Genomic DNA, 17,526 nt, shown 5'->3' on the forward strand with positions numbered 1-17,526 from the left:
GCAAGCACTTTAACCACTAGGCCAAACTCCCGGCCCCAAGCAGGTGGTTTTTAAAGAAGGCCAGCAAACATGCTGGGGGTTTCACATTATAAATCTTATAGGGGTTTCACTCTATAAATCTCATACTTCTTTAGCTATAGTCAAGATACATCTGGTTGTGGGTGCCAGGATGTCTCAAGATACAGCCTTAGTCTGGGTAAATGAATAGCAGGACTACAATGTATTTATATTTAAAATATTATTGGTGAGCCATACAAAATGATCAGTATAGAGCAGAGTGCTGGTTGGTTGTGCTTGTAGTCAGACTTCAGGAGACAAAGATCAGAGGATCAAAGTTCTTAGCTAAAGGAAGATAAATTCTACAACTCTTATCTCTAAATGAGAAACAGAATAGAACTGGAGGTGTGGCTCTAGAGATAGAGCCCATAGCCAGAGCAGATAAAGTCCTGTGAATCCTTAAATTCAAGTCCCCATACTGATACCTCACCCCCATCCCAATCAATACAGACCACCTGGCCTATAAGAAGGACAAGTGTCTGTCCCATCATGTACCAAATGATTTCTAGGGCCTTCTATGGCCCTTCTCCAGTCTAGAGGCTCCCATCCTTGCTAGATATGATGGAAAGAGGTGTCAATCTGTTAGTTGTTGGTGTGAAGTAATGTGATCTAAGCACATAGCATCTGATAAAATACGTCTGTATCTTAATCCATACAAATTACATAGGGGCTGGGAAGGTGGCTTAGTGGTAGAGTGCTTGCAAAGAAGCCCTGGGTTCAATTTCTCAGTACCATATGAACAGAAAAAAACGGTGGCTCAAGTGGCAGAAGTGCTAGCCTTGAGCAAAAAGCTCAGGGACAGTGCCCAGGCCCTGTTCAAGACCCAAGACTGGCAAAAAAAAAAAAAAAAAAAAATGCGCAGTGGTAGCTTCTGTATCATAGTGAAGGAAAGGGCTCCCTTAAGAGATTAGAAGCAAACATTTAAACTATCTACTGTGATACACGCAGTGAACTTTGCTATAGAGGTATGTGTGCGGGGTTTAGCGTTCAGCTGTAGAAAGAAGGGGCTGGCTGGGGGATCAACCTCTTTGATAGACAATCACGAGAACCTGGGATTCTGAGGCTGAGGGAGGGGCAGCTTGTACAAGCAAGCCAGTGGTGAGCCCACTGCATTTCCTCTTTTTAAACATTCTATTGTAAAGGTGATGTACAGAGGGGCTGCCGTCACAGACGCCAGGCAACGAGTACAAGTCCTTTACAACAGTGTCACCCCTTCCATTTTCACCTCCGGACTTCGCTCCCCCACCCTCTACTTTCCGCCTCAGGCGATGGCAGTAAAGGCTGGAGACCTAGTATGTGACCTGGGTCAAGTCACAGCCAGGCACTGCTTAAGTAACTTGATTACTGCCAGTGGGATGTCATTAGACAGGCGAGTGGTGGCGGCCCAGGAGGGAAACGGCGGGCGTGCAGCGCTGGAAGACCCCTGCCACACCCGTGCGCAAGCCAACGTGGCCGCCTCGTCCTCTTCCTGGGATGTGGTCTATGAGGTCAGTGCTTCGCTTTTACTTTTCACTACTTCAGCCTCGCCCTGGCCGCCACCCCACGAGCGCCGCTCCCCTGCCCACGCCCGGCGTCCCCAGACCAGTTCCCAGCCTCTCCACTGCAGCAGCGGTCACGTGCAGCGCGGCGCTCCCGGACTCCAGGAGGTGGGCGGGGCTGGCCTGTCGGGACCGCCCCTCCTCCAGGGGCGGGTTCTCATTGGCGAAGCTGCTTTCTCCGCCCCCTGTGGATTTTAAGGCCCTCTTTGGATTGGTTTGGTATGCCTTACATGGGCGTGGCCTCTAGGGGAGGAAGGGCGAGGGCGGAAGGGAGCGCGCGCTCCCGGGAGGAGAGGTTGCCTGGACGACGTCGGGGGCGAGCGTGGGGGTGGGTGGGTGGGGAAGCGAGCCGGGGCTGCTCAATGACAAATCGGCTGGGGACGGCCAGGGTCCGGCCCCGGGAGTGGGCGGGGCGCACTTAAGAGCTGCTGGCCTGGTGCGGACGCCTGAGGCGGCGCGGGACGGGTCCCAGGTACGGTCGCCACGCGGGGCCGGGGCCTCTCCGGGCGGGGTCGGACAAGGACTGAGGGCGCGCCGCCACCCGGAGTCCCGCGGGCCGCCGCGGGGCGCGTGGCTCCCTGGAGCCGGCGTTGGGCGACGCCCGGGCCCTCCTCCCCTTCCTCCCCCCCCCCCGCCCCGGCTTTGGGACCCCCGGGGGAGCCGTGGGTGGCGGGGGACCGTGCGGGGCCTCGGACTGGGGAGGTGGGGGCGGTGCCCCGGCCTTTCCCTGGCCCCCCTCCCTTTCCCACAAATGGCCACCGCTTCCCCTTCCTGTCCTTCCGGGCCTCCCGCCCGAGGACCGTCCACTTCCTCACTGTCTCGGCGGCCGTCCCGGGCGGGATGGGAGCGACCGAGTGTGGCTGAAACTTAGGGCCGAACTTGTGGGACCCGGTCCGCTGGTTCCCGAAGTTGTTTTGGCTGGGAGTCGGCGCGTTCCGCGTTGCCCTCGCCGCCTTTTCGGTAGGGGGCTGGCGCCCAGGGTGGCTTCTCCAGACCCCGTGCCCGGCCCCGCTTCTCTGCCCTTGGTCTCTCGTGCTTGGGCCCCCGAGACCGTGTGCCCCAGACGGGTTTGTTTGGTCCCTTTGTGGTGACCCTCAGGCGATGTTGTCACCAGGTGAGAATCAGGTGGACTGATTTTGAGTTGTTGGTGGAAGAGACTTGGCTGATGCTGTAAGTTATCTATGACTTGCCTTCAGCACTTACGGAGCAGACAAACTCCAATGTGCCCTAGTTTCCTAACCTCATTTCTTCACTTTGGGGGATGGCAGGCCAGTCGTTCTGACTGTCAGAGGGATAGCGTATCTTGTAGATGTGCAAGTGATCAGTGTTCTAAGCGCGGTGGAAAGATTCTTGGAGGTCAACCTTAGAACAAATCAAGGCATTGTTTTCTTTTTTTTTTATTGTAATTAATAAAAAGGTTACATGATATTTGCCAGATAGAAGGTGCATTAGTTCACATATATTGATACCCTTTCACATGTCTTGGTCCCCATTACCCTCCCCTCCACCCCCCATGGCATTGTTTTTAAAGTACAAGTGATACTCAGTATTGAAGTTCTGAGAAATGGAGCGACCGTGGAAGGCCGCACCGGATGGTCTCACACTGTCTCTTGGCAGTTTTCCCTCAAGGCGGGTGCCCTACCACTTGAGCCATACTTCCACTTCCGGATTTTAACTGAGTTAATTGGAAATAAAAGTCTCACAGACTTTTCTGCCTGGTCTGGTTTCGAACCTTGATCCTCAGATCTCAGCCTCTTGAGTAGCTAGGCTTACAGACGTAAATCATCAATACCTGGAGTGGTTCCGGAACTTTATTAGTGATGGGATATTGAGCATGGTTTTCCTAAACCGCAGCATGGACAACTTTACAAAGACAATACTAGTTTTTCTGATTGTGTGGATTAAATGAAATGAGAAATGTGGAGGATTTTTTTTTCTTTTTTGGTGGTAGTAGAGAATTGTGTTATTGTTTGAATAAGTGTCTCCCAAAGGCATCCTGTTGGCATATGGTGGAGCCAAGTGAGAAATTTGGACTCACGGATTGTCCTTGAAGTGGATATTGGGACAGTTAGTTGCTTCTTCCTCTATTTCCTGGCCACTTTGCCATGAGCAGTTTCTCCAAGTACTTCCAATCATAATGCCTTCATTGTCTTCCTTGAGGGTCCAAAGCAACATGCTGTGAACTGGACTTTAAGATTCTGAACTAAGAATCTCTTTTTCTCTTTTTTTTTTCCTTGCTACTAGATTTTTTTTTATTTAAAGAATTTATTAACATTGATGTTTACATCATATTTCAAATGACATGTTTAACAAACCGCTTTTTCTTTTTGAGTATCTAAGGTCTTCGGTACAATAACGGAAAATTAGATAATGTGAGTTGGAAGAAGCCTAGGATATACAACCCTGTGTGTAGTTACAGTTCTGTTAGCTCGTCTGCTTATTCTGAACACATCCAAGTACTTTTCTTGGTGCTATGGATTATACACTGGGCCTTGTTACATGTGAAGTGCACTATCACTGAGCTATACTCCTAGTCCATTTCCTTTTCTATTTGCATCATTTCCCAGTGGAAACTGGGTATTATATGAAATCCCAGAAAGAATTTCCTGTGTCTGAAAAGTAGATGCTTTGCTAGGATTCTCCGTGGAAAAAGTACAAGTCTAAGTGAGACAAGGGCATATTAAGATAGGAAAAGAAGACTTCAATTTGAACACAAAGTAGATACTACTAATGTCTTAGTAGAAACTGGAAGAATTCACGCCCTGAAATTATATTTTTTTGTTGTTGTTGGTGGTTGTGGGACCTGAGCTGAAGGCCTGGGCACTGTTGCTGAGCTCTTTTTCCTCAAGGCTAGTGCTTTATCATTGAGTCACAGCAACACTTCCAGTTTTCTAGAGGTTAATTAGAGATGAGTCTGAGTGACTTAACTGCTGGGGCTTGCTTTGAACCATGGTCCTCAGATATCTGCCTTCTGAGTAACCACCAGTTCCCAGTTGCCCTGAAATTCTTAGAGGTTCCTGGTAGGATTGCTCAATACTCCATGAACTTTTTTTTTTTTTTTCCTTTTCTTTCAGGTCCTGGGCCTGTCCCTGGGTGCTGTCCCTGAGTTCCTTTTGTACAAAGCTAGTGCTCTATCACTTGAACTGTAGCTCCATTTCTGACCTTTTCTAAAATTAATTGAAGATAAATCTTACAGATTTTCCTGCTGTAGCTGGCTTCAACTTGCGACCTCCTCAGATCTCAGCCTCCTAAATATCTAGGATTATAGGCATGAGCCACTGGTGATTGGCTCTCACTGAACATTTTGAAGCTGAGAGCTGACAGAACATATTATCATTCCTGTTTTTTTTTTTTCCCCTCCAGTCCTGGGCTTGAGCTCAGGGCCTGAGCACTGTCCTTGAACTTTCTCAAGGCTAGAGCTTTACCACTTGAGCCTCAGCACCACTTCCGGCTTTTTTCTATGTTATGGTACTGAGGAATTGAACCCTGGTCTTCTTTACCACTAGGCTACACTCCCAGCCCCATGAGACTCTTATCTTCAATTAACCAACAGAAAACTGGTGGCACAAAGTGGTAGAGAGCTATCCTTGAGCAAAAATGCTCAGTTCTAATGCCTAGGCCCTGATTTCAAGTCCCATAACTGATCAAAAAAGAAAAAGGATTTCCAAGGATGTTTCTGATTCCAAAAAGTAGAAAAATGATGAAGAATTCAGTAACCAAATCTTAAGAGGTACAGGAAGGTTGAATGATATAGTAACTCCTCTGGGCATCACCTTTATAATAACAAAAAAGTTTTTTTTAATACAGTAATGATTGGGCCAGGAGTTTGGCCTAGCTTGCCTAGCATGCATGAAGTTCAATTCCTCAGTACCACATACTCAGAAAAAGCCAGAAGTGGTACTGTGACTCAAGTGGCAGGGTGCTAGCCTTGAGCAAAAAGTGTCCAAGAGCAGTAGAACAAGTGCCCAGGCCCTGAGTTCAAGTCCCAGGCCAAAAAAAAAAAAAGTCTCACAGACTTTCTTGCCTGGACTGTTTTGAACTATAAGCCTTAGAGCTTAGCTTCCTAATTAGCTAGGATTATAGGCATGAGCCACCAGTACCTGGCAGGAGATCTTTTATAAGCTAAATTTGGAGACAATATGACAACCTAGTAATGGAATAATTGGTGAGTCTTCTGAAAGGTTTCTGATATAACTGGTCTCAAGATAAAACACGAGAGTGATTTGCCACTGTGTCTGGTTACTTTTTTCCTTTCTTGTGCTCTAAGTATTTGAACCCAAAGCCTTACCCATGGTGTCTTTCCATTAAGCTATATGCCCAGCCCAGCTGTGTTTACTTTTAAGCGACACCTTTTCCGGAAGATGTACAAGACAGTTGTTTTCTAAAGTCAGAATCCTGGAAAAGTTGAGTGGCTGCTTCTGTCTCAGAATCTCTCCAGAGGTTGCAGTCATCTGAATGTGTGTCTTGGCTGGAGGATGTGATTTCAAGATGGTGCACTTACTGGCTGAAGGCCTCAGTTCCATACATAATACTACTTTATAAAGTGGCAGCTAACTTTCTCCCCAGTTAGTGACCTGACAGAGGATGAATATAATAATACTGTGGAGAGCTGGTAGTTCATACTTGTAATCCCAGTATTTTGGCAGTAGAGCCAGGACGATTGCAAATTTGAGGCCAGCCTAATTTAGTGAGACCCTGTCCCCCCAAACAAGACAAGTAATAAAAGGAAACAGTGTAGTGTGGTATCTAATCATGGAAGCATACTGTCATTGCCCGAGCATACAAGCCAGACCTGGTATATTATGGGAAGAGACCAAATGAGGGGTGTTTGGGGCCATTGGCATTCTTGGAAATTAGCTCCCCCCTCCTCCTCTCCCCCCTCCCCCTGCCCTCTACCCCTCCCGCTCCCCCTCTCCAGTTGGTCATGGGGGCTTGATCTCAGGGCATGGGCACTACCCCTGAGCTTTTTCCTAAAGACTAATGCTTTACTACTTTTAGCCACAGAGTCACTTCAGGTTTTCAGGTGGTTCCTTGGAGATAAGGGTCTCCTGGACTTTCTTGCTTGGACTGACTTTGAACCACAATCCTCTGATCTCAGCCTCCTGACTAGCTCAGATTACAGGTGTGAGCCACTGGTGCCCAGCTACTACTTTTTTTCTTTTTTTAAAGTGTGAACCAGACATAATCGAGAAAATCTAAAATACTAAAGTATGTCATACTGTAGGAGATAAGAACACAGTTGTAGTTTTTAAGCTATTTTAGAACTTAATGGACCTGAAACGTCATGTTTATGTTTTTCATTGTCACATGCTAGAATCAGTCAAATATGCAGTAGCTTTGGAAATTATAAGTTTAAATCTCTATCCCTAAAACAAATGAAACTGATGGGATTTTTATAAATTACTTTATTGTTATTATAGAGGTGATGTATGGAGGGATTACAATTGCATGAGTCAGATAATGAGTCCATTTCCTTACAGTATCTTCCATTCCCTCATTCTCTCCCAGTTCCTCCTTTCCATCTCACTCATGAGCTGTGTACTTCACTTTCATCAATGTCCAGTGAACTCTACTGCTACAATTTTCACTCTTTTCCTTCTAGTTCTTTACCCTCCAAAGAGTTTTGTTCTTATTCTAAAATTGGCAAAGAAATTATTTCCAAAATGATGATGTTGAATAGCTTAAAATTAGTCATCAATGATCCTTGTATTCTTAAAAACAAAGCTCACTGGTAAAGTAGCTGAAAAGATTTGGGAGAAATTACCTCCCCCTTCCCCTTTAACTATTTATTTAGTGCTAGTACCAAATTTGATTCTCAGATCTCAAAATTCCTGAGTAGTTACAATTATGAGTATGAGCCACTGGTGCCAGGGTTTTTTTTTTGTTGTTATTATTTTTTTTTCTTTTGTCTGTTGAAGAGCTTGAACTTAGGGCCTGGGTATGTCCCTAAGCCTCTTAGTGCTTAAGGCTAGTGCTCTACCACTTGAGCCACAGTGCTATTCTATTTTTTTTAAGTAGTTAATTGGAGGTACTAGTCTCATATGAGCCTGTCACCAATGGCTCACGCCTGTTATTCTAGATTCTCAGGAGGCTGAGAGCTGGAGATCTGGATTCAAAGACAGCCTTGGCAGGAAATTCTGTGAGATTCTTATCTCCAGCAAACTACTCAAAAAACTAGGAAGTGTTGCCGAGGCTTAAATGGTATAGCACTTGCCTTAAACAAAAAGAAGGTCAGGGACAACTCCCAGGCCCAGAGTTCAAGCGCCAGGTCCGGGGTTTGTGTGGGGGATACAAGGGAGAGGAGGTGAGGCTTTTCTGTCTGGGATGGCATTGAACCATGATCTTCAAATCTCAACCTCCTGTGTAGTTAGGATTATAGGCACAGGTAGTATTTATTTGACTAGCCTAGAAATTCTGTTTGTTTTTTTTTTTCTTTTTTACCAGTCATGGGGCTTGAACTCAGAGCCTGAGCTCTGTCCTTGGGCTTTCTCACTATACCACCGGAGCCACACACCACTTCTGGCTTTTTCTATGTATATGGTTCCATGGAATTGAACCCAAGTTTTTGTGCATGCTAGGCAAGCACTCTACCACTAGGCCAAACTCCTTTAGCCCCAATTCTTTATTTTTTTCTTGAAACCCTCATACGTTTTAATTCCCCACCCAACTAGGAAGGCTTTATTCCTTTGGTGAGCAGATAAAATTTTCCTCAGGATCTAGAGGAAAATTCATTTCATTCTATGAAAATCCTATGATCATAATGTTTTCATGGAACAATTTTTTAAGTATTATTTTTAAGTAATGATATAGAATGGTTTCAGTTCCAGAAGTCAGGTTATGATACAATGTATCTTGGACAATGTCATTCTCTCATTCCTCCCACTTCTCCAAACCCCATCCCATCCTACCTTCAAACTACATAGTTCATTTTTTACATATATACATTGAAAATAATGACTGCATCTGCTCACCCTTTCTTCCTCTGTTCCTGTGACCCCTCCTCTTGTTACTCTCTCCATCCCTGAACATGTTTCAATTTCCTGATATTTATTGTGTTAAATGGTTCATTGGTTTTTTTCAGAGGAGTTACACAGACTCCTAAGTATACATTTGTTAAGTCAGTCTGTTTTGTGTATATGTGACTATAACCTTGTATATGTTATCCTGCATGTTTGTATATTAGATCTAACATCAATAGAAGTGACAAAATCTAAACCATTTGTCTCTCAGCCCAACTTCATTTAATTTTTTTCTAAGTCCTTCGATTCCCCTGCAAATGACATCTTATTTGGGGGCTGTTTCCTGGCTCTTATGAATAGTGCAGCAGTGAATATTGTCTTTCTCTGTCTGTCTCTCTGTCTTTGTCTTTCTCTCTGTCTCTCTGTCTCTCTCTGTCTTCTCTCTCTCTGTCTCTCTCTCTCTGTCTCTCTCGCCAGTTTGTAGGCTTGAACTTAGAGGCGGAGTACTACCCCTGAGCTTTTTTTTTTTTTGCTCAAGGCTAGCACTTTACCAGCATTGAGCTCCTAAACCACTTCTAGCCTTTTCTGTGTCTGTGGTATGGAGGATTTGAACCCAGGTCTTCATGCATGCTAGGCAAATACTATACCACTAGGCCAAACTCCTGGCCCCTTGTCTTTACTTTTTAATTTTGATTGTTTTAAGATCAATTTGGTTGTATAGAATTAAAATATCCAGCATGAAGTTATGGGATATAAATAATAAAAGGGTTGTCATAGTGAGGCAAACTAACATGTCCTTCTAACATATACTTTTGGTGCTGGTACTGGGGCTTAAACTCAGGGTCTTGTGCTCTTAGAACTTTTGCTGTAGGATGGTCTTTTACCTTTAAAGCTACACTAAAACCAGTTTCTACTGGTTAATTGGAGATAAGGATCTTGGTTGGCTTCAAATCTTGATCCTCATATCACAGCCTCCTGAGTAGGATTATAGGTGTGAGCCAGGATACCTAACAGTGTGTGTGTGTGTGTGTGTATGTGTGTATGTGTGTGTTTGTGTTCTATTCTACACTGTATAGTCTTGCCCCCATGGCCCTGATACATTAGATCTTTATTCATCTCACATACCTATTTCTTGCATCCACAGACCTCTAGCTCATCCTCATTCACTTGTTTCTCCTAGACAACCACTGTTAGGTTCTTAGTCTGAGAACCAAGTTTGTATCAGATCTTATTATTGGTGCTGAATTGTAAGAGTAAACTTTCATTCTTCCCACCTTAGATGGTTGCTAGAGTCACCCTCAAGCGGAGTTGATCAGCGCAATTAAATTTCCTCAGCTGCTTGGTTTTGGTCCTTCCCTTTCCTCTGTCCTAATTTATGAGCTAGTATTCTTCTTTTTTCTTATCTTCCCCACAATCTCTTTCTTTCTTCTGGAAAGGAAGACCAGTTATTGATTAACTGGCTCCATTGTTAGGAATGAATTTTAGCCTTGGAGCACCTCTAGTAACACTTTCACATTGAGCCTCTTGTGTTGGTGATCTGGCTAGTACTCTGGTGGTTTCTGGGAGATTTTTTGCTCAGAGCTAGCACTCTAGCACTTGGAACCGCTTCTAGTTTTTTGGTGGTTAAGATTCTGAGGGACTTCCCTGCCCAGACTGGTTTTGAACATTGATCCTCAGATCTCAGCCTCCTGAGTAGCTAGGATTTCAGGCACCAGAAACCAGTGTCCACTTACATGGAGCCTTCCTAAAAATCTCAAATTATATATTAATCTTAAATTACCTATTAACTAATTGTTGTCAGTTTAAAATTGTTACTGGCCCTAAAATAACTGCCATTGTTTCTAGTCTGGTCTGTGTCACCTTCCCCAAGTGCTCTTGGCCCTCCTGGCTGTTTTTTACTCTATAGTCAGAGTGACCTTTGCAACAGGAGGCCTAATGATGTCACCAGTTTTCTGGCTTTCCAGTGCTCTCAGTGAGCCCTTTAAGCTTGGCCTATAGGGTCTTCAATGATGTGGTTCCATTCTATCGGCTCGTACCAGCTCCAACCTCATCCTCTGAGATGGTCTTTCTTTAGTTTCTTGACTAGACTTTGTTCCATTTCACTTCAAGTCTTTCTACAACAGCATTAGCAAGAAGTAGACTTGTTAAAAATACTCCACGGAGGCTAGGAATTTGGCCCCCTACTCTAGTGGTAGAGTGCTTGCCTAGCATGCACAAAGACTAAAGTTGAAAATGGTGCTGTGGCTCAAGTGGTAGAGCATTAGCCTTGAGAAAGCTTAAGGAGAGTGCTCATGCCCTGAGTTCAAGCCTCAGGATGAGAGAGAGAGAGAGAGAGAGAGAGAGAGGGAGAGGGAGAGGGAGAGGGAGAGGGAGAGGGAGAGGGAGAGGGAGAGACAGAGAGACAGAGAGAGAGAGAGAGAGAGACAGACAGAGACAGAAGGAGACTCTCCATGGAGGCAGTAAAAGAAAGCTGGATGGCTGGGCAGAGGTCTCTAGGCTAAGGTCAAGGCAGGGTTTTGCTTTTATTCTAGTGAGACACTGGAGCCCCAAGCACACTGTCATTAACATGTTAAAGAAAATTTCCTGGGATTTGAAGAAGGCCCAGGTGGCTGAGGAGTTAGGAATCACAAGTGGTCATTGGCTGGTGACTAAGATGTGGCTGTAGCAGAGGTGGAAGAAAGGGATGGATTTGAAAGGTAATTTGGAGTCCACATTAGTAGAACTAGATAAGTTAGGAAGAGGTATAGGAAAACAAATTAACTTCCAGGTTTCTGGCTTTAGTGTAAAGACTTAGATTCTCCTAGATGTGTGTGCTGTGGTTAGATGGGAAGTGAATGTGGAGAGGGAACATTTTATTTGTTTATTTATTTAGTCAGTCATGGGGCTTCAGCTCTGTACCTGAGCTCTTCAGCTCAAGGCCAGCACTCTACCACTTGAGCCACAGTACCACTTCCAGTTTCCTGGCAGTTAATTGGAGGTAAGTCTTTTGTGCCCAGGCTGGCTGTCAATGTCATTCCTCAGATCTCAGTCTCCGGAGTAGCTAGGATTATAGATGTGAATCACTGGCTCCCTGGCTGATCAAACAGATTTTAAGGGGGATGAATGGAGAGATTTATTTTGGGATTGTTGAGTTTGAGCTTCTCCTGAGATTGCCATGTGAGGAGAGATGGCAGGAAGTCTTAGGAGTCTGGGGTGGCTCACCAGTTTGGAAGCTGTGTGTAATTCACCAGAACAAATGAGCTCCCTTACCTGTAAACTTGATTTCTGAAGCGGACCGCAGATAGAAACCAGGTGAAGAGGAAGAGTTGGAAACACAGGGAATGCTATAGGGCAAATTTGAAGCCCTGGGAAAGACAGAGGCTGAGAATCTATTCTGGACCAGAACTGCTAAGAAGAGCTTTTTTGTATTTTGTGGGCAAAATTTTATCACAGTTGATACGTGCTGTGTGCAGAGGAGGAGAGGGTAGGAGAAGAGAAAGGATTCTTTTCATTGGTGTTGGTTACATGATGTTCATTGGTGACCTTGACAAGAACAGTTTCTATGAAGTTAGTATTGGTGCTGTGATTTGGACAGTTGGTTCCTGAAAGTGCTGGAAATCTGGTTCTTGGTGTGGTAGTGTTGAGGTTTTCTGCCAAGAACAGGTATGGGGAAGGCATAGGGAGGAGTAACAGATTTCTACAGCCGGAGCCAGTGTCCATTCCTGGTTTGCAATCACACTGTCATTTTAGATGAAGTTCATGAGTCGTCTTTCCAGATTTCTTTTTCTTACTGGCAATATCTGCTTGCCTATGTGGTGGTAGAAAGTAGAGCAATGGGTTAGACTGATGGATGATGAGACCTGTCTCGCAAAAACAAAAGCACAGCGCACTGGGATGTCTCTGAAGGCAATGGAATCATATTTTTGGAGTGATGGATTAGCAGGGGGTATGGAGAGGTCTATGAATCAAGCAAGGAAGGGGATAACAGCTTTCAGGATGGGCGGGGCTGGGGGACTGCTAGGACAGTTAGGCAGACATACCCTACAATGCCCATGGAGCCAGAGTGGTGGTACATGCTGTAGTCCCAGCCACTGGGGACACTGAGACAGGATGATTGCTCAAGTCTACCAGTTCAGGGTCAGCCTGAGCAACGCGATGATGTTCTTTCTCAAAAATCAAGAGATTGGGGTGATGGGAACGGAGACTACTCTTACACTGTTTTTTTTTTTTTTTTTTTTTTTTGCCAGTCCTGGGCTTGAGCTCAGGGCCTGAGCACTGTCCTTGGACTTTCTCAAGGCTAGAGCTCTACCACTTGAGCCTCAGCACCACTTCCAGCTTTTTTCTATATGTGGTACCGAGGAATTGAACCCGGGTCTTCATGCATGCTAGGTAAGCACTTTAACCACTAGGCCAAACTCCCGGCCCTGTCTTACACTGTTTTTATGCTGAGAATGCCTTTAGTACCTTCCCATCTGCATCTCCACAGGTGTGTGACATAGACAGGGAAGATCTTGTCCTTGTTCATCAGGTCTTTGCCTTGTAGCTCAGCAGCCCAGCCATGTGGAGACAGCATGGCGGGATGAGTGCTGGCCTACAGGCGAGGACATCTCCCCGTCTTATCGCTTCATACTTCAAGGATCAGCACCTCAACCTGCCTAAGCATCTGCATGGTTCCAAGGCTAGGGTTTTCTGAAGAATTCCTTTCTAGAATGTCTGAGCAATGTTCAGAAAAACCTTCCCTTGATAGGCATGTCTCCATTTGTGAGGGGAGAGGTGGTGGGGGAGAGGGGGAAAGGGAGAGCAAGGGAATATGTATGTGTGTGTATGGATGTGTGCTCATATACCAGTCCTGGGGCTTGAACTCAAGGTCTGAATACTGTCTCAGGTTTTTTGCTCATAGCTAGCACTCTGCCACTTGAGCCAAATCTCCACGTCTGGCTTTTTGGTGTTTGATTTCAGGTAAGAATCTCATGGACTTTCCTGCCTGTGCTGGCTTTGAACCACAATCATCAGGTCTTACCCTCCTGAATAGTTAGGATTTCAGGTGTAAGCCATTGGTGTACTGCCTTTTTTCCATTTTTTTTTTTTTTTTGGTAGGTTCTGAGACTTGAACTCGGCCTGGGCACTGTCCCTGAGCTCTTCAGCTCAAGACTACTGTCCTACCCTTGAGCCAAGCCCCACTTCCTGTTTTCTAGAGGTTTTGGAGATAAGAGTCTCAGGTCCTTTTGTGCCCAAGCTGGCTTTGAACTGTGATCCTCAGATCTCAGCCTCCTGAGTAGTGAGGATTATAGGCTTGAGCCACTGCGCCTGGGTGCTTTTTTTTCCTTTTTATGTTAAAAAATTCCATTGTACTTACAGACTATTTTATGTTGATGGGCATTAGAGTTGTTTTCGCCTTTTGGCTAGTGTGAGTGGTGCTAATAAGATCACGGGTGTGCATATGGCTGTTCAAGTTTCTTGTTTTTTGGCTTTTGATTCTTTTGGGTATGTAACAAGTGGCTTTTTTTTTTTGTGGGGGGGGGAGGGCAATCCTGTGGCTTGCACTTGGGGCCTGGGCATTGTCCTCGAGCTTTCTGTATCAGTTGGGCCATAGTACCACTTCCAGCTTTTTCTGTGTATGTAGTTCCAAGGAGTGGAACCCTGGTCTTTGTGCATGCTAGGCAAGCACTCTACCACCAGGCCAAATTCCTGCTCTCCTTCATAATTTTGGAGCAGATCCCATGTATCATTTATTTATTTATTTTTGCCAGTCCTGGGCTTGAGCTCAGGGCCTGAGCACTGTCCTTGGACTTTCTCAAGGCTAGTGCTCTACCACTTGCGCCTCAGCACCACTTCCGGCTTTTTTTTTTTATGTATGTGGTACCAAGGAATCGAACCCTGGTCTTCGTGCATGCTAGGCAAGCACTTTAACCACTAGGCCAAACTCCCGGCCCCCCATGTATCATTTAACATGTGTAAATGAGGTATTTAAAAGAAATTTGTATGTGTGTGTGCACAGTTTTGTGCTGGTCTGGGGTTTGAACTCAGAGATTTAAAAACCTAGGCTATCCCTGAGGGTTTTTTTTTTAATTTGTTATTGTTATTATAAAAGTAATGTACAGGAGGGGTACATGCATGCACTTAGGAACACACACATATGAAGTTACATTTTTCAGGGGGGTGGGGCTGAAGTACATCTTGAATACTCCTGAAAAGTCCCAGTAACTCCTCCTACTCTTCCTCAACTCTAACTTTACCACCTCTCCATACCTTCCATCACAGAACTTTTTCTTTTCTTTCTTTTTTTTTGGCTTGTAATGGGGCTTGAACTCTAGGCCTGGGTGCTGTCCCTGAGCTCTTTCACCTTGAGGCTAGCATTCTGCCACTTGAACCACAGCACCATTTCCAGTTTTCTGGTGTTTAATTGGAGATAAGAGTCTTGAGGATTTTAGTGCCTGGGCTGGCTTTGAACTGTGTTCCTTAGATCTTAGTCTCCTGAGTAGGTAGGACTGCAGATGTAAGCCGTTAGTGCCTGGCTCTGAGATCTTATTTCTTTTAATGATTTCTCCATTCATCCATCACCCTTCTCTGAACATTTCTTAAGTTTCTAGTACACAGTAATTCTGAGTTGTCATCTCTAGAGATACCATGTCATGCTGAACATCAGTGATGCAGAACATGTGATTCAGATGCAATTGTGTTACTAAGAGCTACAAGGCTTGGAATGTGTTGGAATGTCATGCTAGGAAGGAGAAGGGTATGTTAATGAACATTTCACATATCCACATACAAGTACATATACATTCCCATGTATAGGTGATCTTGTTTCAAATTTTTACTAGTTTGGTGTTAGATGGTAAGAAATGAGAAGATCTGGGCCAGGAGTTTGACCTAGTGTTAGAGTGCTTGACTAGCATATATAAAGACCCGAGTTCAATTCCTTGGTACCACATACACAGAAAAAAACCAGAAGTGGTGCTGTGGCTCAAGTGATAGAGCACTAGCCTTGAGACATCCCAAGGACAATGTTTAGGTTCTGAGTTCATGCCCCAGGACTGGCAAGAGAGAGAAAATCTTGACTTTCCATGGAAAACAGCATCTACTCTATCAATTATGTCATTGAATTTTAGTTTTAAACTATTTCCTTTTTTTTCCCCCTCCTGGGTTGGGGGAGTTTCTTTATGACCCTAATTTAGATTGAGTTGTTCCGTATTTGGATTGTAACAGAAGTGATAGAACACTTGGAATTTCCCTTGGAATTTAGCTGCTTACTGTAATATGGAAGATTCCTGTGAGGGCTTCATTACAGTGTAGATTCTGATTCACAGGTGTGCAGAACCTGAGATTTCACATTCCCACAGCTCCTAGGGCTGCTTCAAAACAGACCAGGCCCTAAGTGGAGACTTTTTTTTTCCTAGAAAATTTGGTTGCATATTACACATTTTTTTTTCCACTCTGTCCCTTCTAGGTCTTTTTCTTTCTTGAGCTTCATTTTTTTTCACTTTTATAGTTGGTTGTTTAAGTTTCATTTGGTTTAAACTCTCCATCCTTCCTTCCATTATTGCTTACTGTTGGAACAATTATTTTAAAAAGTACGTAATTTAAAAAAAAAGACATTTGTCTAAAACGATTGCATCTTTTGCGAATGGTGCTGTGGCTCAAGTGGCAGAGCACTAACTAACCTTGAGCACAAGAGGCTGAGGGACAGGGCCCAGGCCCTGAATTTAAGCCCCAGGACTGGCAAAAAAAAAAAGAAAGAAAAGAAAAGAAAAAAAAGTTGGGCGCTGGTGGCTGTTGCCTATAATCCTAGCTACCCAGGAGGCTGAGGTCTGAGAATCGTGGTTCAAAGGCAGCCCAGGCAGAAATGTCCCCATGAGATTCTCTCTTATCTCCAATTAACTACCCAAAAGTCAAAAGTGGCACTTTAGCTCAAGTGGTAGAGCCCTAGCTCTGAGCACAAAGAGGCTTAAGGACAGTGCCCAGGCCCTGAGTTCAAGTCACCACAAACTGACACCCCCCCAATGTATCTTTTCATTAGCATACATAACAGTTCAGAGGATTTCTATACATTATGGTACTTCCATACATTCATATGATATACTCTGAACAAGTTCACTCCTTTCATACCCTGTTCCTTCCCCTCCTTTCAGGTCTCATGTTGTCTTGATATATACCATACCTGGATCCTCTTCACCCTCAGTGTTCTTTCTTCTCCTTCCTGGTCCCTCTGGTTCTGACCTAGAGAATCCTTTTTGCATTGTGTCCTATTGTAATTGTCATCATTCTCTTGGGTCTAGATTCTGCAAATGAATAAAATCACGTAACATTTGTTGCCTTTTATTTATTTAATTAATTAATTTATTGCCAGTCCTGGGCTTGAGCTCAGGCCATGAACCCTGTCTTTGGACTTTCTCAAGGCTAGAGCTCTACCACTTGAGCCTCAGCACCACTTCCGGCTTTTTTCTATGTATGTGGTACCGAGGAATTGAACCCGGGTCTTCGTGCATGCTAGGCAGGCACTCTACCTCTCGGCCAAACTCCCGGCCCTTTGTTGCCTTTTAAATTTTACTATTTTTTTCTTTTTTGAGAGTCTAACACGGGATGTTAGACTTGGTAGGCAAGCACTTTACCACCGAGCTGCCTCCCAGTCCTTAGTTTATTTTTTGATGCCAGTCCTGGAGCTTGAACTTCGGACCTGCTTGTTGTCCTTGAGCATTTTTTGCTCAAGGCTAGCACTCTACCATTTGAGCCACAGTTCTACTTCCTTCTTTTTTTGGTAGTTTATTGGAGATCAGAGTCTCAGGAACTTTCCTGCTCAGGCTGCCTTTGTACCATGGTCCTCGCATCTCAACTCTCTGTTTAGCTAGGATTACAAGCATGAGCCACCAGTACCTAGTTAAGCTGAGTATTTCTTTTGTAACTCCATGTTATATGTATATGTGTACATGTAAATGAATAGTATACATATAGTATATTATGTATACACGTGTATAATATACACGTAAAAGCCCTCT

The 17,526-nt window shown here is 44.6% G+C and overlaps 1 protein-coding gene across 1 annotated transcript in view; it reads left to right on the top strand.

The window, feature by feature from the left end:
* Positions 1-1,951: 1,951 nt before the first annotated feature.
* The window catches only part of Ralb (RAS like proto-oncogene B), a 38,400-nt gene continuing 22,825 nt past the window's right edge, over positions 1,952-17,526 (top strand). Inside the window, exon 1 of the mRNA XM_090342967.1 lies at positions 1,952-2,067. The gene's annotated coding sequence lies outside the window, so the exon portion shown is untranslated. The remainder of the gene's footprint in view (positions 2,068-17,526) is intronic.

This window comes from Megascapheus bottae, chromosome 12 (genome assembly GCF_031878675.1).
Source record: "Megascapheus bottae isolate mThoBot1 chromosome 12, mThoBot2.hap1, whole genome shotgun sequence".
NCBI classification, from domain to species: Eukaryota; Metazoa; Chordata; class Mammalia; order Rodentia; family Geomyidae; genus Megascapheus; species Megascapheus bottae.